Source organism: Schistocerca piceifrons, chromosome 4 (assembly GCF_021461385.2).
Source record: "Schistocerca piceifrons isolate TAMUIC-IGC-003096 chromosome 4, iqSchPice1.1, whole genome shotgun sequence".
NCBI classification, from domain to species: domain Eukaryota; kingdom Metazoa; phylum Arthropoda; class Insecta; order Orthoptera; family Acrididae; genus Schistocerca; species Schistocerca piceifrons.
The window spans coordinates 289,600,308-289,624,385 of record NC_060141.1 but is presented as its reverse complement, the minus strand read 5'-3'; positions in this window follow the sequence as shown (position 1 = coordinate 289,624,385).

The following is a 24,078-nucleotide window of genomic DNA, read 5'->3' as shown; positions in this document are numbered from 1 at the left end:
TCGCTCGGGACTTTACGTTGGGCAAGAGATTCACGATAAATGCAAGCTAAGTAAGGATCCAATGCAGTAGAGTACTCTCTGTAAAACCGAATTGGAATCCCATCAGGACCTGGCGATTTATTTATTTTCAAGTCATTCAGCTGCTTCACAACCCCAGGGATGTCTATCACTATGTCCTCCATACGGGAATCTGTACGAGACTCGAACGGCGGTATGTTTGTACGATCCTCCTGTGTGAAAGATTTCTCAAATGCAAAATTTAAAATTTCAGCTTTCGTTTTGCTGTCTTCCTTTGCCAGGCCAGACTAATCGGTGAGTGACTGGATGGAAGCCTTCGACCCGCTTACCGATTTTACGTAAGACCAGAATTTCCTTAGGTTTTCGGAAAGATCTTTTGCTAAGGTGTGACGGTGGTAGTGGTTGAATGCTTCGCGCATCGCTCTTTTTACAGCAGCACGAATCTCTACTAACTTTTGCCTGTCCTCATTCTCCAGATCTTTCTTGTACCGCGAGTGCAACTGCCTTTGCTTCCTGAGCATTCTCCGAATTGCGCTGTTAAACCACGGTGGGTCTTTTCCGTCTTTAACCCACTTCTGCGGCACATACTTGTCCAATGCGTGATTTACAATGTGTTCAAAATTTGCCCATAATTCTTCCACGTCCATCGTACCGGAAGTAAATGAAGTCGATTCATTTAGTAAGTGTGATGCTAACAACTGCTTATCTGCTCCTCTAGTAAGGATACTTTCCTAGCCTTCTTGACCGACTTTTTAACTTTCCTAACCATAGTCCTAATGACAACATAGTGATCACTAATCCATGTCTCAACACTGACCCCGTCGTTGAGGTCTGGTCTGTTCGTGGCTACCAGATCTAAAATATTTCCATTACGCGTTGGCTGTCGATTTAGTTACTCAAGATGGTTTTCGGATAATGTGTTCAAAAGTAATTCACACGACGAACTGTAATGAATCCACAGACATCCCAGTCTATACTAGGTAGGTTGAAGTCGCCTCCGACTAATATAGCATGGTCCGGGTACTTCTGCGATACAGAATGTAGACTCCATTTGAACGAGTCTAGAACTGTCACGGTGGAACATGGTGGCCGGTAATAACACCCCACGATTAACTTTATTTCCCCTAGCCCTGTTAAACGTGTCCAGACAACTTCACAATCACACTCTACTTCGACCTCAGCAGACACAATATTTTTGTCAACTGCAATGAAGACACCACCTCCTACGGTGTCTAATCTGTCTTTCCGATAGACGTTCTAACCCTCACTAAATATTTCGGAACTTCCTATCTCAGGGTTCAGCCAGGTCTCAGGCCCCGAGAATAATTTGTGCGCCACACACTTCCTGGAGGGCAGTAAATTCAGGAATTTTATTCCGAACACTCTGAAAATTTACTGCTAATATCTTGATAGCTGAAGTGTCTTTACACTGAGCGCGTCCTGATTTCCCTGCCTGCACGTCGACTGGTGAGTGTTCATCAGGACACCTCGCACTACTGCCTAACCTAAAAAACCCCCATGTGCACTCCACAAGTACTCTGCTACCCGAGTAGCCGCTTCCTTTGTGTAGTGCACCCCTGACCTATCTAGGGGCGTCCTACAATTCCCCACCCAACAGCGCAAGTCTAGAAATCTGCAGCCAAGAACGTCACAGAGTCGACGAAGCCTCTGGTTGAGACCCTACACTCGGCTCCAAACCAAAGATCCCGATCCACTCTGGGTACGATGCTGCAAATAGAGAGCTCTGCTTGCACTCCGCGTGCGAGGCCAGCGGTCTTCACCAAATCCGCCAGCCGCCTGTACGAACTGAGGATCACCTCAGAACCCAAGTGACAGGCATCATTGGTGCTGACGTGAGCAACTACTTGCAGACGACTGCACCCCGTACGCTCGATAGCAGCAGGCAAGGCCGCCTCCACATCTTGGATAAGGGCCCCCGGCACACAAACCGAGTCCACGTTGGATTTCTTTCCAGACCTGTACGCTATTTCCCTAAGGGGCTCCATCACCCGCCTAACGTTGGAGCTCCCAATAACCAGCAAGCCCCTGCCCCCGTGTGCCTGCTCGGGCCCTGCTGAAGGAGCGGCCACCTGCCCACTGACAGGATGAACGGGCGAGGCCAGCCGGCCAGCCTCCACATTGGCGCTCGGTCTCGAGCGACGCGAACGCGTTGCAGTCCGCCACTCAACCTGAGGTGAGGGTGGACCCAACGCGCCGGGTACACTAGAAGGTGCCTCGGCGGCTGAGTCAGCGGACGCAGCAAGCGACACCTGGGGTGTCTCAAGCGACGCGCCAGACCCTCCGCCGTCGCTGCACCTCGAGGCAGCAGCCTGAAGGCGGCTGACCGCGGCCAACAGCACGCTCAGCTTTTCGCGAACCGCGGCCAGTTCCTCCTGCGACCGAACACAGCACTCACACACCCTGTCCATCCTACTCCTAATATCTAACGACTCCGCGAATGTATGCTCTACAACTATCAATAAGCAATATTACTCCTCTCAAATACGAGAATACGCAAGGATTTTATGTAATTAAATATGCAAGCGCACAAACACTCGGAAAGTAAAATAAGAATCAAACTACAAAACAAATTTGAAAGCTAAATATGCGACTCGCTACTGCACTGCTGTTGCACTGATACTTCACCAGTGGCTGCTCAAGGCTCATTAACTATTACATAGACGTTGAAACGCGTATGTACTCGGTAGCAGCGATGGCGAGGCATGATAAAATCTTTGACCAGAGAGTTGCTAGTCTGCGCTTGACCGCGCGAGAGTTCAGTTCAGTTCGAGAGTAGTAGCGCATATGAGATGACATAGCAGTGCTAGTAGCGCGCGAGAGACAGTCGCAATTGTGTGTGAGGAGTCGGCGGGCGTCGACATGGGACTCTGGTCAAGATTCAGGACGAGTTATATTTTTTAAATAAGGTAATGAAGCAGCATTGCGCTCATCTGATAATGTAATGCATCTTAAGTGTAATTAATTTGTTCAAGAATCGCCCCAATAATAATTTTGTTTTCAAACCAAGCATTTTAACAAAACAAACACTTTTATTGAAAGAAAGTTTCCCATGCATTTCCTTAAAGAAAAATTTCACTTAAATTCAAAGAATATTTGCGATGCATTTCCTCCAAGCTATGGCGAAAAATAAGAGCAGATGCAGTTTTACTGAGGTAAGAATTTGAGTTTAATTAGTGAACAGGGCCTAAGATCGACATTTCGGTCTATTTGCGTTTTCATTGTCACTGAGATTTCATTTTCTATTGAATTGACTTTCATTTTTTGTGGGGAGCTTACACATGGCTCAGATTGCTATTTCACATTTATTGTCATTGTCATTAAATTGTATTGCTGGGAGGTTACACTTGACTCCATTTTTATTTAACTTTGCTATTCTTAATTTTTGTGGGGAGGTTACACTTGGCGACACCCGGTCCAGGATCGTATTTCGTTGAGAATCTTCTGAAACGTAGCCAGATATCTGCTCTTATTTACTTAATATAATTAGCATTTGGCGCAACGCTTTTACTAATTTTGTGACTTTCTTTCCTCAGATCATCGGCAATTCGTTGCTCTGTTGTATTTTTATTTGTTGCTTTTTGCATTGTGCTTATTTGTTTTGTGACTGCTGTAAAAATGCCGCGAAAGACTGTGAATAGTGTATCGCGAGGTATTATGAATGAAATTACCGACTTAAACAACGTGACCGATAGTAATTGTGACACGCAGTGTAATGATGACAATCCTGCGTTCACCGACAATCAGTGCGTTCCAACCTCTAATGATGATTATCATCTTACTGATGAACAAACGAACTCAATTGTCTCCTCTGTTAATTTGACGACAATTGATGACGCGGGGCGTTCTGTTGGAATGAGCGCTGCCCAGCTTAACACACCCGGTTTGGAAAATTCAAATAACGTACAGACAAATTTTTCTAATGAAAATGGACAGGGTACTAGAAGTACGACGGATCCATTTAATTCCGAAATAGTGACCGATAGTGTACATTCGTCTGGCAAACCTTTTTGTAAATCTCAAAATAACCAAATGGATACACAAAACGTGACAATTGCAGATACACCATCAAACAGCACTGATAATAGAAATGCTAATTTTGGCTCGGATCCAATTATGGCAATACTGCTACAATTTAGGGAAGATTTCAAACAACAGAGTGAAAAACAAGACAATAACTCCAAACAGTTAAATGAAAAATTAGACAACAATTCCAGACAGCTTAGTGAACAGATTAAAGCCGTTGCCGCGCAATGTCATGATACTAAGGAACAGTTACGCGAAGAAATTGAGGCGTGTTCAAAGAAAAGTAGAGAAGAAATTACATCTATTGCGCAAGAATTAAGGGATATGCAAACAGCTACAACAGAAACACTTAGAAACGAAATTAGCGCAGTCGCTAAACAATGCTCTGAAAAAGCTACACAATTACGCGACGAATTTAAAGCAATGACAGCAGAACTTTCGCGGACAATGGATGCTAAGATAGACGCGAAATTCGACCAACAGAACTCTCAAATTGACGAACGTTTTAATCTTCACATACAAAACAGTGATACGCGTTTCCGCAAATTTATTCGGGATCAAAATAAAGTAAAACGTCAAGTAATGGAAACAATCACTGCACAGAGACAAGAAGACAAACGTAAAATGTTTGCGAAAGCAAAAACATACGTAGACAACAATATTGCTACAGTGTCTGATAAAATTAATACCATCGAACAGTTGAACGCGGAATTACGTGATGAAATTTCTGATCTTAAATCAAAAACAGATACACACACAGCAGATATTCAGTGACAGACAGATTTGAACAGTTAGAAATAACACAGGATTGCGATGTCATCAAAGCTGACGTTAAAAAATTGGACGAAACCGCACGTAAATTACAAAAACAGATTAATACTTCTGACACTAAAAGCGATGATCAGGTAAAAATACTGACTGAAAAATGTGATGAATTGGCCAGTCGTATTGACGCTATTGAAAGTAATAATGACAGCAAATCAGACGATACTTCACCGGTTTCATTTAATCAAACACCTGAATTCCAAAATCTACAGCAGACAATTAATGAGATCGATTCGTCTAATAACACGTTGCGTAGAAAATTGTCAAGTTTACAGCAAGAAGTAACAGAGATGAAAAATATTTCAGTTAATAATACATCACAGCAGACGCCACTTTGTGAACATTTGTCAGACTCACGCAGCGCGTATAATTTGGGTAATCTACAGAGAGTACGGGACTTAGATTCAGAGCGGACACAGACAAATAGACTCTCACACAAACCTGAACGGGTTCTCAAATTCAGTGACGAGAACGTTGATTACGAGCAGTTTTTATCCGTAATAAAATCTAAGGAATTTAATAATGACAGAGCACAGATACACGATTTGCACTGTATAAGACAATTTATTTTTGTACTTTCACCGCTATTGTCTGTAATGCGGAAGCTGGCTTTGAACCCGATAAGACAATTTGCTATTGTACTTTCAACAGCATTGCCTGTAATGCAGAAACAGGAATTAGCAAGAATACAACAATTTGCTTTTGGATTTTTAACGCTATTGCCTGCAACGCAAAAGCTAAAATTTATTTGCAGTGCGTAATAGACCTCAGGGGATTCATTACGCTTTAATGAATATGTGCCGTAGCGTGCATAGGGCCCCGAGCTGTAGTAGTGCTGTTTCATCTTTAGTTTTCTGCACTGCTGCCTTCTCTTCTACTATCCTTTATATCTATCAAAACAGCTCTTTAACTATTGCTCTATCTAGAATTAAGAATATGTAATGAGAACCCGATAAGACAAATTTTTACCGAATGTGACAATTTTCATTAGGCACTCCAGAAATGACAACCACGAGAATTTTAATAACATATAAAAATTATAATCATCAGTATGTGTAAAATTAGCAGCAGTCGTAAATGTATTTTTGTACCAATAGATGTTTTTCACCGCAACAGCATGAAAGTCAGCCGCTTAGCATACCTAACCAACAATGCAGTCTACAAGGTCAACCAAACTTTAATGTTTCGCCGCGTGCACGTATAGTCTCAGCTACAACAAATAGTAACGCACAGCAGCAAGGAAATAACTACGTATAGAAAACACAGTATTTCAATTCCTATCGCAATGCACCGTATAGAAGTGACTATCATGACCAACGTAAAAATAATGAGCACAATTTTCAGCGTACATTTAATAACAGTCGATATTTTCAGCAGCAAGAACATCAGCAACAACACATTATCATGAATGATCCAGACAATAGGTGTCACCCATAGCGTAATACGTCAGGAAGAGTTAACAGAACAGTTCAAATTGTGGATATGCCACAGCATGCCTCCGTAAAATAAATAACAGTACAGGTTGCATATTCCAGTAACATAAGCAATAATTTTGACACGCAGAATCTTGTTCACGGAAAATGTTATTAATTTTGACGCCATCCGACACACGTTTGCATGAAAAATATTATCACGACGTACGTAGACGACATTCTTATTGCAGAAGCTAACTGGTCTGAACACAATATGATGCTTGAACATCTGTTACAAACTTTTCATGCACAAGGACTTACAGTTAATCTTAGTAAATCGCACTTTGGCAAAACTTCTATAAAATTTCTTGGATACGTAATTTCAGTAGAAGGCATTGCGCCTGATCCGGAAAAACTTCAAGCTCTACATGACATTACTGTTCTAAGACGAAGAAACAATTACGCAGCTTTTTGGGCTTAATTAACTTTTTTCGTAAATTTATTCATCACTCTGCTTTAGACACACCTAGATTATGCCAATTAACAGGTAAAAATGCTATTTGCTCCTGGGATAAGCAAGCACATTCTGAATTCATGAACCTGAAAGACGCCTTGTTGAATGCTCCACTTTTATCGCACCCAGATCTTACCAGAAATTTTTCCATTGCCACCGACAGTTCTAACACCGCTCTAGGCGTACATGTTTTCCAGGAAATTGAAGAAGATGGCTCTACAGTAATTAAAAACATCGCATTTGCAAGCCGCATTCTGTCACCTGCTGAACGAAATTATTCCGTTACAGAATTAGAAACATTGTGTGTTGTATGGGCTTTTACGAGATTTCGGCACTTTCTTTACGGCAGACATACCACCGTTTACACAGATCACAGAACGATACAATTTTTACTTTCGGCTAAATTTACTCATGACAGATTAAGCAGATGGAAACTTTATTTACAGGAATTTAATTTTACAATTGTTCATATTCCCGGCACACAAAATGTTATAGCAGACGCACTTTCTCGTTCTCTCAGCAACAATCAGCATGACATCGCAACCAACTTCTGCAAAGCAAATTTCAGCGTCATGTACATTCAGCAAGTTGCATTTGAAAATTTTATTTCGTCGTCATTACAGGACATAGCAAAAGAGCAAAATAAAGACAATGTGTGGAAAGAAATTAAACACCTCTGGCAAAATAAGAATAATGTTACGATTAGAAACCACTACACTGTACGCAATGACATTCTATTTCGCCGCTCTCATCCTGACAGCAACAATTGGTTATTATGCATTCCTGACGAACTGGTTAACAAATTAATATGGTACATTCATTTAAGTTGCGCACATTACGGAGCCAGAAAATGTTTTCTTATACTGAGACAGAACTGTTATTTTGTCAACATGGAGAAACGTATACGACGAGTTTTAGCGTCATGTAAAATTTGCCAGAAAGCTAAGTCAGATACCACTTCACATATTCCTCCACTATATCCCATTGTACCTATTAAGTTAAGACATATGGCCGCAGTAGACATTTCTGGTCCAATTCCGAGAACTAACAGAGGTTTTTGCTACATCTTTGTCGCTGTTGAACTCACTTCAAAATTTGTTACTTTCACTCCGTTACGCAAAGCTACTGCTAAAACTGTTACTAAAGCATTTGTAAAACATTTTCTATTTCATGTAGGGCATGTGATGAAAGTAATTTCTGACAATGGATCACAATTTCGTTCTGCTATATGGACACGCATGTTACGAGCTAGAAACATTTCTCCGATTTATATATCCAAGTACCATGCTTCTTCGAACCCCTGTGAACGATTAATGAAAGAAATTGGTAAACTGGGTAGAATATACTGCCACAAAAGACATATTGATTGGGACACACACATATTCTCATTCCAAGATGTAATTAATTCCATTCCAAATGAATCCACTATGCTATCTCCGTCTGTTATACTGAAAAACGTTGAACCACCAAACAAAATTACAGAATTAGTAAACTTTCCTACATCTCGTCGACTACGACACCACGAAATAATTAACATTGCGCTGAACAACATTAAACGTGCCGCAGAGCGCCGGAGAAGACAGCAAAAACAGGTTTGTACACGCCGAGACTTTCACATTGGACAGAAGATATTAGTACGTACACACTATTTATCCAGCAAAATAAAAGGTAAGTGCAGTAAATTTGAACTTCTATACGTAGGTCCATATCGGATTCGCAGCATTCCTCACCCCAATGTTGTACACGTCGAAACTTTGAGAACCAGAAAAAGCAAGGGGAACCACCATGTATACAATGTTAAACCCTTTATTGAATGAAACCACTTTATGATATAACATGCTATGATGCCATTTACTAATCTTTATGACCACTTATGCAATTATATTCACATGACTAATTACTGATGATTATCACATTTTTTCTTGGCAAGTGCCCGGCAAGGTAAGGTTAGCAGGTCGCTTTTCTTGTCGTTACACATCAGACCGTGCATATTTTCCAGATGAATTTACACATTTTATGAGCACTTATGCAATTATATTCACATGACTAATTACTGATGATTATCGTATTTTTTCTTGGCAAATGCCCGGCAAGGTAAGGTTAGCAGGTTGCTTTTCTTGTCGTTATATATCAGACTGTGCACATTTTTTCCAGAGACACTTACGTATTTTATGAATAATTATGCAATGTTATCTAATGACATGTTAATTTTGTTACATTTTCTCTCCATTAAAGTCTTTAATTCTCGCCTCTATTAACTACACTACATACAAGCGGAATAAAACGAACGTCACATTTTTTTTGTCTTTCTTATGCATATACGATTGTTTCATGTTTTGTTGTATGCACTGTGAAATAGTTAAGATATAACACACACCAGTTGACTTTGACATTTTTTGCCCTATGACATCCAAAGGTCGTGACTGTTTTACATTTTTTGCTGCTGCATTGTATTATTCTGTGTACATTTTTGCCTTTGAACACTGTCTATGCTTTTGACATATTACGTTTTCTGTCATGTTATGCTGTATGCTTAATTATGTCACCATAAACCAGTCATTATTTAGTGGGTATATGATTTAAATGCAAGACATTAATCTTTGTTCATCAATTTCAGAAAGAAATGATGCATAAAGGAAATAAATTAAACAGAAATGGGAATTTCAACTACGGAATAGACGAAAGAAGATACAAAAACCTTATGAGGGAGAGTAAATGGATCAGAATTAACAAGCATTAACAAGAATATACTATACACATCGTAGAATAGCAGTCTTAACTAATTTTTTCTTTCAGAATACAAGGCGATTGATGCAGGCTGTCAGACAGAACTACACATCTTAGTTTTAGTGATGAAATATGCTAGAGATAAGGAATAGTTGTGTAATGAGTAATGAAGTGATTTTTTTTTTGCAGATGATAATGAATGCTGATGAAGAGTAATGATGAAGAATATGCTACTATGGATAATGAAGTTTTTCTTTACAGGTGATGGTAATACTGAGGTTATGATAATATGGATAATGAAGTTTTTTCTTTACAGATGAGGATGATGTTGAAGTTTATGTATTTATGCTATGTAGTTATTTAAGTATTTGTTGCAGTTTGTTTTGACAGTATGTTTTATATCGTATGGTATGATGACTGAAGGTTTTGGAAAGGACAGCTATGGAACACATTTTGTTATACACATTTCACTACCTGTTAATTCGAAGTTCGCTACTTTTCAGCATAGTATGCGTTTCTTCTTTCAGCTCAGTAATCCATTTTGTATTTTTTCCAGGAGAAGCCTTTCATGAAACTTACTAAACTTGTTACTTATTAAACCTATACTAGTACTTGCATTTTTTTTTACCCAGTTGTGTCACAACCTTGCTACACCTGACTCATGACGAATGACGTTACACATTTTTCATTTACAGGAACAACCTAGAAGCAATTTTTTTTTCTTTTTCTCTTCTTGCTTTCCCTTATAATTACCCAAAGCAATGCATTGCTAACAAAAAAAATTGTGTATCACCAGTTCCAAATAATGCTATCCATTTAAGAGAGTTCTGAATAATACTGAATGATGAACAATGTTTTGTACTATTCAATACTTGCTGGCCACTGAGTGCCAATAATTAGTGTAACTAAATGAATTATGTCAATACTATGCCATTCATTAGCTCCTATTTTCAATGATGACTTTTGATGTTTTTGTAACTGGCCACTGAGTGCCAATAATTAGTTTAACTAAATGAATTATGTTAGTACTATGCCATTCATTACCTCCTATTTTCAGTGATGACTTTAGTTGTTTTGGTAACTGGCCAATGAGTGCCAATAATTAGTTTAACTAAATGAATTATGTTAATACTATGCCATTCATTAGCTCCTGTTTTCAATGATGACTTTTGATGTTTTGTAACTGGCCACTGAGTGCCAATAATTAGTTTAACTAAATGAATTATGTTAATACTATGCCATTCATTACCTCCTATTTTCAATGATGACTTTTGATGTTTTGGTAACTGGCCAATGAGTGCCAATAATTAGTTTAACTAAATGAATTATGTTAATACTATGCCATTCATTAGCTCCTGTTTTCAATGATGACTTTTGATGTTTTGTAACTGGCCAATGACTGCCAATAATTAAAAATGTTGTACTATTCAATACTTGCTGGCCAATGAGTGCCAATAATTAGTATAACTAAATGAATTATGTTAATGCTATGCCAATAATTGACTTTCATTTTCAATGATGACATATTCACTATAGTCAGATGATTTATGAACATTATTCTGTAATACTTCATACATGGTACAGAAATGTTCAGTAACTGGGCGATGAGCGCCACCAATTACTTAAATCAGCTGTTAGACTAATGTAATTCTCAATGAAGATTAGTATGTGACTTAATGTCCTTCACCTTCTGACCTCACTACCCAGAATTAGTGCAATATCCATTTGTCCTGTACATCCTGATCATGGAGCACTATATTTGGTTTTTGCACTAATTCTACGTTTGTGTGCCTTGTAAGAGTGTGGTGTTGACACGACATGCTGTCCACCACCGTGAGTGATGGAGACGTTATTATGGTCCCACTGTTTGGTGTACCTGATGTACTGCCAAAATGATAACATGGAAGATTACTACGTCATTTCAGTGCCTTGGCTACGCTGATAAACACTTCAGGGAAAAGAACTTCATATTGTCTCACTTGGTGTTGTACTTCTGTGGAAAGATATGGACTTTCAGAGCAGCTGCGTGCAACCTATAGTGCTACAACCATGATGCAATCCTTCCCTTTCCCATCCTAATTCTTGTAACATAGTAAAAAAAAACATTTTTTTTTTTTGCTAACATGATTTGTATTCATGACCTATACATTTTTTTTTTATTTGATGATATGTTCTAAACTACAGTACATGTGCACTTATGTGTTAATATGTTTTCTAATGAACTTCAGTGCCTGTGCACTTTTCTCATTTCTCAATATGATTTGTACTCATTCTGTATACCTTTTGTGATTTCCTGATATGTTCAATACTTCAGTGCATATGCACTTATGGCATTTGTTACTCATTGTATGTACATTTCCTCATTTCCTGATATGTTCTGAACTGCAGTGCATGTGCACTCATGTCACTTGTCAACATGATTTTTTGCCATTCTGTTTATTTGTTCTGAAAATGCTAAAGAGTTTTTCAGTGCGTGTGCACTTTTGTTATCTATCAAATAATTTGTATATACAATTTTATGAGTTGCTAATATGTTTTGTACTCACATTTCGTCATTGTCTGATATTTTATGTACTCGGTGCATGTGCACCATATTTGCTACATCAGTGCGAAGTTAATTAGTTAAGATAAAATTTGTTGCTCATGGCAAGTCCAAATGACTCACCATCGCTGCCAAATTTTTGCCCCCCCCCCCCCCCCCCCCCCAGTGGAGGGTTATGAAACGCGTATGTACTCGGTAGCAGCGATGGCGAGGCATGATAAAATCTTTGACCAGAGAGTTGCTAGTCTGCACTTGACCGCGCGAGAGTTCAGTTCAGTTCGAGAGTAGTAGCGCATATGAGATGACATAGTCAGTGCTAGTAGCGCGCGAGAGACAGTCGCAATTGTGTGTGAGGAGTCGGCGGGCGTCGACATGGGACTCTGGTCAAGATTCAGGACGAGGTATATTTTTTAAATAAGGTAATGAAGCAGCATTGCGCTCATCTGATAATGTAATGCATCTTAAGTGTAATTAATTTGTTCAAGAATCGCCCCAATAATAATTTTGTTTTCAAACCAAGCATTTTAACAAAACAAACACTTTTATTGAAAGAAAGTTTCCCATGCATTTCCTTAAAGAAAAATTTCACTTAAATTCAAAGAATATTTGCGATGCATTTCCTCCAAGCTATGGCGAAAAATAAGAGCAGATGCAGTTTTACTGAGGTAAGAATTTGAGTTTAATTAGTGAACAGGGCCTAAGATCGACATTTCGGTCTATTTGCGTTTTCATTGTCACTGAGATTTCATTTTTTGTTGAATTGACTTTCATTTTTTGTGGGGAGCTTACACATGGCTCAGATTGCTATTTCACATTTATTGTCATTGTCATTAAATTGTATTGCTGGGAGGTTACAACGTTGTTAAAAAAATAAGAACAGTATTTCACACTCTGTAAGAAAAGAAGTGAACAGTCATCTTATGTCACTTCATAGTCGGAAAATTTCTCGTGGAGTTAGAATTTGTAATCACACTACGTGTAAGCTTAAGAGCTTGTGTTTAAAATAACATTTTAACGAATAAATAATTATCTTTTTACAGAAATAATAATGTTCTGAGTATCTTTCTCTGCCCATTTCCACTTGACTCAATTTCTGTTGACCTCTTCCTTCCCATATCTCCGTCTGTCTCTTCTTCGCACCTGTCTCTGTTCTCCTCCTCTTTCCTTTCCGTGTCCACCTCCTCCTACCGCTTCTCTGTCCATCTCCTCCTCCTCCCATCTCTCTCCACGTTATTACCGACATCCCCCTAGGTGGTTGCTGATTCCTGCCCCCCATAGTATCTCATTCCAAAAAATGGTTCAAATGGCTCTGAGCACTATGGGACTCAACTTCTGAGGTCATTAGTCCCCTAGAACTTAGAACTAGTTAAACCTAACTAACCTAAGGACATCACTCACATCCATGCCCGAGGCAGGATTCGAACCTGCGACCGTAGCGGCCTCGCGGTTCCAGACTGCAGCGCCTATAACCGCACGGCCACTTTGGCCGGTTATTTCATTCCAGCTGGTAATACGTGTAGCAAGTTTGGGAGAAGCTTTTTACCCTTTCACGTATGCACATGTCACATACATTTCAAAAAATACCACACATAGTTGATACATATTTGTATACGTATTCCAGCAATATCTGTAAAGAATTTCGTCCTCCAGTTTCGCTTTCACAGAGCTGAAAGTTTATGACCTCATAATTCCTGAACTACGAGTCGAACAATGATTTATTTTTCCAAGTATATTCAGTGTTATATGCGAATGCTATCTGCAAAATGTGTTGCAAATATATTTAGTAGTCAAGAAATAGGAAATAAATAGATCATGTAGTTGTTTATTGCAATTACAGGGAAAATGTAGTAAGCGATAGACTTCTTTTCTTTCATCATTCTGTATTCGGGGGAGGGGGGAGGGAGGAGGGGAGGGGGGTGTTCGGCATGATAAACTCTCGTAAGGGTTTTGATATTATGTGTAGAGTTGATTGTGAGTTACGGAATGCTCTCATTCTCAAATATTGTGCGTATACAGGGTGAGTCGCTATTAATTGCCACCAAGAATGACTCCGAAAGTATGACAGGAGCTGAAACGTTTGTGGGACAAAAGATGCACTGGACAACGGGAGCCATAATATGACGATTGTTTTTTGTTGCTACGTGGGGTCGCGTCAGAGATATGAAGGTCAACATTGTTTTTTTTTATGGTATGCTATAGTTTGGTAATTATCTTCTGATAGCGTCTATCGAGACGAATCCAATGATATATAACAGTAAGGTCTTTGAAGGTCAACAATGGTCAAAAAGGTGGCATGAACGTCCACTTATAGGTGTTCGAAGTGATAATCATTGGTATCAACGCAGTGCTGCAATCTTCTTCTTATGTTTACTATTAAAAACAGTCTTGATCACAATTTATTTAGTACGGTGACCGGTTTCGACCACTACTGTGGTCATCTTCAGACCCATGAGTAAGAACCACCTTCTACTAGTGATTCTCTAGCAGAGTGAGGTTCCTACTCATGGGTCTGAAGATGACCAAAGTAGTGGTCGAAAATAGTCACTGTACTAGATAAATTGTGATCAAGACTGTTTTTAATAGTAAATATTTGTAACATATTGATCACTGTCACTCCCAGAATGTATTCAAAAGTAATTTCTTCTTATGTATTGAGTGGTATTCCTTTATCACTTCGGCACTTATCGAAGCACATGGTATGACAATTCTCTCTCGCATATCTTCAGGTGTAGTTGGAACGCCTTTTACGAGTAACCAAAAGAAAACATCCAAAGGCATCAAGTCTGTCGAACGAGCCGTACACGACACATCTCCTCAGCGTCCAATGCAAAAATTTGGGAATTGCATCTACAACCCATTTCTAGCCACCAGCAAAAAGTATGCCGGACGCCCATCGTATTGATACCACATTCTGTCCATTGTTCCTAATGGTATTTCTTACAATAACAGATCTAATGTTCCCTGCAGGTGGTGTACTACTAACCATTAAGATTTCCTTCGATGAAACAGGGGGTCTATAATTCTGTCTTCCAGAATCCCACACCATACATTCACCGACCACGGTTTTTGGTGTGCAGCTTGACGCAGCCAACATGGATTTTCAGTTGTCCAGTAATCCATGTTATGCAAATTAACATTTCCATCGTTCGTATTAATAAATGTGTCATCCCTCTGACTCTGAAGTTGAGCCCATCGCCAGAATTCAATGCGTCGCATACAATCCATACCAGTTCATTCTTGGTGGAGATTGATATGGTAAGGATTGTATTTATGGCGATGCAGGATACGAACTACTCTACTCTGGCTCATGCGAGATTTCCTTGCGATTTGACGCGAACTAACACAAGACTCTCGAACCACAGTGGTGAGGTTATCAACTTCCGTTTCCTCGTTAGTAACTTTCCTTTGCCGGGCATGTTTCCGATGCGTTAAAGATCCATTTGTTCTCAATTTATCATACACATATTTAAATGTGCGACGTGTACGGTGAATACGTTGAGGATATCTTTCAGCTTATATGTCTCTAGCTCTCACTGAATTTCGCTGCCATTCTCCATTAACGAGAATCATATCGACCGGTTCTTCCAAGGAATACGTCATTCACATTCACTTGACTTGACGATACTAGTCTTACCGTTCCTATTTGTGTTGTATTGTGAAACCATCGAATGGTGTTTACATGTCAATGGCACGTTAAATGGCCACACCGTATCGGCGAATATTTACTATTTGCACGATATACGAGAGAGAACTGTCAGAGCAAACTTTTCAGCTACTACCATACATTCGGAGTTATTCTTGGTGGCAATAGTTAGTGACTCACCCTGTATAAAAGAAGGAATTCCAGCAATTTTTGATGACGAAAGAAATCATCGTAATTCTGTACTAGGAGTAGGATTAATTATCAGGCTGTTTGCGTGTCGTGAGCTCTATGATACTCTTTGTCCACCACCTCCATCCCTTTGAGAAGCGGGTGCTTCTTATCCCCGCCCCATAAAGGTTCTTTCCAGATAGCAAGTGGAATTTGTATCAAGTTCGGTTGAAATAGAGCCATGGGTTTAGGAGGAGATGTGGAACGTGCATACATACATCCTCTTGTATAATGCGTATGGATCTGGATGAAACCTGTGATGACGAGTAGGTGTGGTCTCCTTGTTACAGGAGGTATTTTCAAGGTAAGAACCCTCTTTGCACGGTTCAGCATTGAAACTTTTCATACACGATGCGAACAATGTATTTGCTTCAGAGTAAGTAACTCCATGAAATCTTCTTGATCATTCATTTTAAAACCAGAATAAATTAACAATTGGTTCCTCTCTCCGACCGAAAGACTCAGATGACACAGTTGTTGCACAGTTCAAAGAAATCTTGAGAGTCATTTCAAATGGGTAGCCCACTCATGCAATTACAGTTGGTGGTGACTTCAATCTACCCTCGATATGTTGACGAAAATGCATGTTTAAAAGCGATGTTAGGTATAAAACGTCGTCTGAAATCGTACTGAACTCTTTCTCAGAAAACTACTATGAACAACTAGTACAGCAGCCCACACGAATGCAAATAGTCGCGAAAACATTCTTGACATCTTAGCAGCAAATAATCCTGACCAAACAAGGAGCATCTTGACACATACAGGAATCAGTGACCACAAGATTGTTGTAGCTAGGCTGAACAACCCACCATCCAAACGCACAAAAAATAAACGCAAAATATATCTGTTTCAAAAGCAGGCATAAATTCGCTTTCTAAGAGAGTGTTTCCACGACTTAAAACCTGACTACGTAAGCATATATTTTTTTTCTTTATTGTCATTTTGAAACCTGTATACAGGCAGGCCTGCAGCAGCATACTACGCCGCTCTTTGGCCGCAGAGAAACACAAAGATACAATGAAGACAGTTAGAGAAAAAAGATGGTGGACATATAAAGGGAGACAAACACTTTTTAAAATACAAGGTGCCGTTCACGGGCGTAGAGTCCAAGATAAAATTGTTCAGACACTTGGACACAGACAGAAACGAAAATTGTCACACGTGAACGTGGGTGCACAAAACGAATAACACTGAACCACTTAAGCACAAAACGACGGCACACACAGAACATGAGGCGTTGATCGCTGGTGCGCGTATGTTCACTAACTGTGTACGAGTCCGGGGACCTGCCAAGAGAGGAGGAGGTGGGGTGTGAGGGAGAGGGGAGAACAGATGCCATGGGCAGGGGTGACAGGGGGAAGGGAGGAAGGGGGAGGGGAAGCCCAGGGGAAGAGGGGTGGAGGGAGGGGACGGAGGAAAAGGAAAAGGAAGGGAGGGAGGATGCCTAAAGGAAAGGACACAGGAAGTGGGGCAGGAGGATCAAAGTTGATAGGAGGGGTAGATGGAGGGGAGGAGGACATCATCAGGGAGGGGGAGCTGGCGGAAGCCACCTTGGGAGAGGGTAAGGAGGGTGGAAGGAGACCGGGTGGGATGTGGGAATACGGGCGCGGCAGTGGGCGGGGGTGGGAGAGGATGGGTGAGGCAAGTGGATGAGGAGGATCGAGTTTGTGGGAGGTGTACAGGATCCGTATCCTTTCAAGGAAAAGGAGGAGGTGGAGGAAGGGGATGAAATCGTGCAGGATCCGCGTGGGGAAGGGGAGACGGATGTGATAGGCGAGGCGGAGAGCATGGCGTTCAAGGATTTGGAGGGATTTATAAAAGGTAGGGGGGCGGCGATCCAGGCCAGATGCGCGTAACAAAGGATAGGGCGGATGAGGGATTTATAGGTGTGGAGGATGGTGGAGGGGTCCAGACCCCATGTACGACCGGAAAGGAGCTTGAGGAGGTGGAGTCGGGAGTGTGCCTTGGCTTGGATTGTCCGGAGATGGGGAGTCCAGGAGAGGCGACGGTCAAGGGTGACGCCAAGGTACTTAAGAGTGGGAGTGAGGGCGATAGGACGGCCATAGATGATGAGATAGAAATCAAGGAGGCGGAAGGAATGGGTGTTTTTGCCTACAATGATCACCTGGGTTTTGGAGGGATTGACCTTGAGCAACCACTGGTTGCACCAAGCGGTGAACTGGTCAAGATGGGATTGGAGAAGGTGTTGGGAGCGCTGCAGGGTGGGGGCAAGGGCAAGGAAGGCGGTGTCATCGGCAAACTGGAGAAGGTGGATGGGGGGGGTGACGGCGGCGGCATGTCCGCCATGTACAAAAGGTACAGAAAAGGGGGGGGACAGAGCCTTGGGACACACCGGCAGAGTGGAAAAAGGCGTAGGAATCTGTGTTATGGATGGTGACATAGGAAGGACGGCGGGAGAGAAAGGAGCCGATCAGATGGACGTAGTTAATAGGAAGGGCGAAGGTTTGGAGCTTGAAGAGGAGACTGGAATGCCATATGCGGTCATAAGCTCGTTCGAGGTCCAGGGAGAGGAAGATTGCTGAGCGACGGGAATTAAGCTGGTCGGAAAGGAGATGTGTGAGGTGAAGGAGAAGTTCGTCGGAAGAGAAGGACGGCCGAAAGCCACACTGGGTAACGGGAAGGAGGCGGTGCTGGTGGAAATGCTGGTGGATGCATCGGGTGAGGATAGATTCCAGGACCTTGCTGAAGACCAAGGTAAGGCTGATGGGATGGTAGGAGGAGATGGCGGATGGTGGTTTGCCAGGTTTAAGGAACGTTAGGATATGGGAGGTTTTCCACAGGTCGGGGTAGTAACCGGTGGACAGGACTACATTGTAGAGCCTGGCCAGGGCAGAGAGGAAAGAGACAGGAGCTTCACGAAGGTGATGGTAGGTGACACGATCATGACCAGGAGTGGTGTTGTGTTTTGTGCGGAGTGTAGCAATGAGATCCTGTGTAGTGATAGGGGCATTGAGTTCTGTGTGTGCAACGTTGTCCAAGTACTGGAAACCAGGTGCGAGGGGAGGGACAGAGGTGTCAGTTCGATCCTGGACATCCGGGAAGAGGGAGTAATCGAACTGGAGATCATCGGGAATGGAAAATACATCAGAGAGGTAGGAGGCAAAGTGATTGGCCTTACTAAGGGTATCAGGGAAGGGGTGATCATCATGGAGAAGAGGATAGTAGGGGGAGGACTTAGTTCCGGTAAGGCGACGGAAGGCTTACCAGAACTTGGACGAGTTGATAGGTAGGGTGGCATTTAAATGGGTGCATGTCTGTCGCTAGTCCCGGCGTTTCTTAGCCATGAGCAAATTACGAATGTGTCGCTGGAGTTGCCAGTGGCGTTGTAGTGTGTCCAGGTCAAGCATGTGGAAGAAGGCACGGTAGAGACGGCGGGATACACAGAGGAGGACGGGCTGTGGGGGTAAGGGAGGACGGTGGCGACAGTAGGGACGTGGGCCTCCACGGCCTCAGACAAGGTCTGCTGGAGAAAGGAGGCGGCATGGGTGACATCGTCAGGGTGGTGGTAGGTGAAGGGGTGGCTATCGACCTCAGTGGAGAGGGTATCCGGGTAGGCATTCCAGTTGGCACGGGAAGATCATGGACGTACTTATGGGGAGTGTCATTACGAGGGTCGGGGCAGGGGCGACAACCATCTGAAACGGTGAGGAGGACAGGGAGATGGTCGCTACCAATAGGCTCCAGGACAACCACCGTTATGCGGCCAAGGAGGTCGGGGGAGGAGAGGATAACATCGGGAGTGGAGTTGGATTCGGGACGGGTGTGCTGGGAGATGGGGATGAGGTCGCCTTGAAGGGAGGAAAGGAACCGATGCCACCGCTGTAACTGGGCAGCGGAACAACTATGGATGTTGAGGTCGGCGGTGACCATGTAGGAGGAGAAGGTATGGTCAATGTGGGAGAGGAAGTCGAAGGGAATAGGCGCATTAGGGCGTACATAGATGGTGGCGCAGGTAACGGTAAGGCCGGGGAAGAAGAGACTGGGGATCAGGTGTTAGTTGGGGTCGGGAAGGAGAGGTTAGAGCCGAATGGGGATTTGACGGTGGTGACCAATGGCAACTCCACCACGCACAATCGGGAGGGGATTATCGCCGGCCGAAGTGGCCGTGCGGTTAAAGGTGCTGCAGTCTGGAACCGCGAGACCGCTACGGTCGCAGGTTCGAATCCTGCCTCAGGCATGGATGTTTGTGATGTCCTTAGGTTTGTTAGGGTTAACTAGTTCTAAGTTCTAGGGGACTAATGACCTCAGCAGTTGAGTCCCATAGTGCTCAGAGCCATTTGAACCATTTGAGGGGATTATCGGAGCGGTGAAGGAGGTAGGGCGAAGTGTGGACGGTGTGGTGGGCTTGGAGGAAGGTTTCATTGAGGAGGAAGGCATCCACGCAATGGGTGGCAAGGGTGTGCAGGAAGAGGTTCTTGACGGCGGGAAGGGAGCGGATGTTGTTGAAAAGGATACGGTGCTGTCACGCCATGACAAGGATTTAAACGAGGGTGTCAAGACTGGAGAAGGTGATATGGGCCTGGTTGTTGGAGTAGGTGGCGTACATTTTTAGGTGGAAAACGGAATGGGCGGCGAGGGAGATCTGTTGGAGGGTGTGGGGGCGCTGAAAAGGATGAACATTCTGAAGGACGATGGTGAGGAATCTGATGATGTCCTCAGCGGTAGGGGGTGGGCGAAGGGAATTTCCGGGAGGGATGGGGGCGCCCAGAGGGCGGACAGGAACTGTGAGTTCAGGAGTGGTAGGAGGGGGTTGGGCCTTACATTTCTGGGAGTAAGTAGGATGAGGGAAGTTACAGGTATTACAGGAGGGGGGGGGGAGACTGGAGATTGGGGCACTGCCGTAAGAAGTGGGCTTCTCTACAGTGCGAGCAGGTGGGGGCCTCGCAGCACTCAGGTGTTGTGTGTGCATTATACTGCAAGCACCTCTGGCAGCGGAGGGATTGAGGAGGGGAATGGGAGGGGTCAACTTTATAACATTGGTTAAAAAGGAGGGCACCCTCCTTCAGGAGACGGTCTATGGAGGAGGCGTGCTCAGAAAAGACCCGCATAAGGCGGGTGGGGCCGGCAGCGTTGTGGATGCGACAAACCGCACGCACCTCCAGATGGGGATGTGCCTGAAGCTCCGCCAACACCTCCTCCTCCGTGATCGTCGGACTAAGCCGAGTGATCATGGCGGTGAGGGTCGGTGGGCGATGCGGGGGGTGGGGTTGACGGGAGGGAGGCGGGGAAGGAGCAGGGGTGAGGGAGGCATGAGGGCCAAAGTCGGTGACAGGGGTGTGGGAAAGGAGGTCTGTGTGGAGGGTAGGGCTGGGGGAGGAGATGAGCACCAAATCATGGCGAGGAGGTAGATGGGGGCACCAGGAAAATTCTGGCGAAGGAAGAGGGTGAGGTTCCGGGCTTCAAGAAGGGAGGGATCAGGACGGGAGAGAAGTTAGCGGTAGGAGCAGGGGGTAGAGGAGGAGGAGGAGGGGGCAGGGATAGGCAGGGAGTCATCCATGGCATCACAGGTGGGGGAAGGGGGACGAGGCGGAGCCTTTTTGGGAGTAGAGGAGGCAGGGGTGGCACCTTAGGCGCTTGACGGCGGCAGAAGAGGTGTGGGGGATGGGAACGACTGGAATGTGGCGGGGAGTGGCACGTCCCGGTGCTGGAGTCAGCGCCAGAGATGGTGAGGGCGATGGCGAAGGCGACGGTGAAGACGATGACGATGAAGGTGAAGGGGAGAGTTGAGCATGGGCCGTAGTCCGCCGGGCGACCACCCTAGCGGGGGCCGCGGAAACAGAATGAGCAGAGGGCAGGAGTGGAGGGAAGGGATCAGAGGAGGTGCGGGAGGGAGGAGCTGGGAATGGGGTGACAAATAGGGAGGGAGATGGGAGAGTGAGGAGTGGGGGATGGACTGAGGGGGGAGTGATGCGGCACACCACGTGATAGTGGTGGGGGAAGCGGAGGGGGAAGTGTAGATGATGGCAGTGGTGGTGGCAGTAGTGGTGGTGGTGGGGGTCGACATTACGAGAAGGGGAAAAGCACAGGACAGGACAAAGAAGGCGGCGAGAAACAGAGTAGAAGGGACGGAAAAACTATGAAGGAGACTGGGGCCGAAGCCCCACTGTGCTGTTGCTGGCGGGGGAGGCGGCCTGGCTGGCTGGCCAGTAGGGACGCTGCTGCTGCTGCTGGATGCTGGATGCTGGATGCTGGCTGGGACGAACCGCTGCTGGCTGGGACCGCTGCTGGACGCTGGCTGCTGGCAGGAACCGCTGCTGGATGCTGGCAGGAACCGCAGCTGGCCACTGGACGCTGGCTGCAGGCTGCTGGCTGCTGGCAGGAACCGCTGCTGGCTGCTGGACGCTGGCTGCAGGCTGCTGGCTGCTGGCATGAACCGCTGCTGGCTGCTGGACACTGGCTGGGACCGCTGCTGGACACCGGCTGCAGGCTGCTGGCAGAAACCGCTGATGGCTGCTGGCATGAACCGCTGCTGGCTGCTGGACACTGGCTGGGACCGCTGCTGGACACCGGCTGCAGGCTGCTGGCAGAAACCGCTGATGGCTGCTGGCATGAACCGCTGCTGGCTGCTGGACACTGGCTGGGACCGCTGCTGGACACCGGCTGCAGGCTGCTGGCAGAAACCGCTGATGGCTGCTGGCATGAACCGCTGCTGGCTGCTGGACACTGGCTGGAACCGCTGCTGGACACCGGCTGCAGGCTGCTGGCAGAAACCGCTGATGGCTGCTGGCATGAACCGCTGCTGGCTGCTGGACACTGGCTGGGACCGCTGCTGGACACCGGCTGCAGGCTGCTGGCAGAAACCCCTGATGGCTGCTGGCAGGAACCGCTGCGGGCTGCTGGCTGCTAGCTGCTGGCAAGGATCGATGCTGGCTGGACTGCTGCACGTTGACAGACTGGCTGGCACCTGTAACACCTATCGCTTCGATTGGTACCGTAATAGCACAATCGAAGGGCGGTATTCAAACGAATTACCGCCGGAGACGCCTGTAAGCATAGACAAAACGTAGTTTAAATTCAAAGAAATAGCAGCGACGGAAACTGAGAGACATACAGGGTGATTATAATTAAAATTAAACTTTCAAACCGCTGTAGAAATAACACCACTGGTCAGAATGACGTGAAATTGCAGCGGAATATTGTCGGAGAAAGAGGAAAACGTATGACGGAAGAAAAATAAATAGTTACATAATTAGACAATAGATGGCGCTACAAGCATCATAATTTAATAGTGATCCACTACAAATGATAAATGAATCATACAACAAAGCCTAAGGTGTACGTTTGACGTTAAACAAACTGTGCACGGGTGTGATACCGTTAGTTACGGAAACCCATCTACCACAGCAAGGTCATATCACATCGGATGTGAAAAATCTTATTTTCATTGTTTGAGGCCAAAAACCGCATAAAAAGCATCACTCACATCGGGTTTTAATTGTTCTGAGGTGAAAAACCGCATAAAAGTATCAGTTAAATCGGTTTTTAATTGTCCTGAGGCCAAAAACCGCATAAAAAGCATCAATGAAAATCAAATAGTATTACTAATTTCCGTGTGACTGGCGCAAAACGTCTTCAGTATGCTGTCCACTGTTTTCTGCAACAAGTTGAAATCGAGAAAGATCCTGTTCCACAACTGGTCGAAGTGTTTACGGGGTCACGTTCAGAATATGTTGCGCAATGCGTGCCTTCAATGCAGCTAAGTTTACAATCGCAACACTGAACACAACATCTTTCAGATAGCCTCACAGCCAGAAGTCACACGGATTAAGATCAGGTTATCGGGACTGCCAGGCTGTAGGGAAATGGCGGCTGATAATTCTAGCATTTCCAAAATGGCGCTTCAGCAGCTGCTTGACTGGATTTGCAAGCGCCACTAAAGCAGAGTTACTATACAACGTTTTCCGAAATTCCTTCACAAAAGAAGAAGAAGTAAATATTCCAGAATTCTAATCAAGAACAACTGCCTACATGAGCAGCCTTAGAAGTAGATATCCGGTCCAGATTGTGTGCCAGTCAGGTTCCTTTCAGAGTATGCTGATACAATAGCTCCATACGTAGTAATCATATACTACAGCTCACTCGTAGAAATATCCGTACCCAGAGA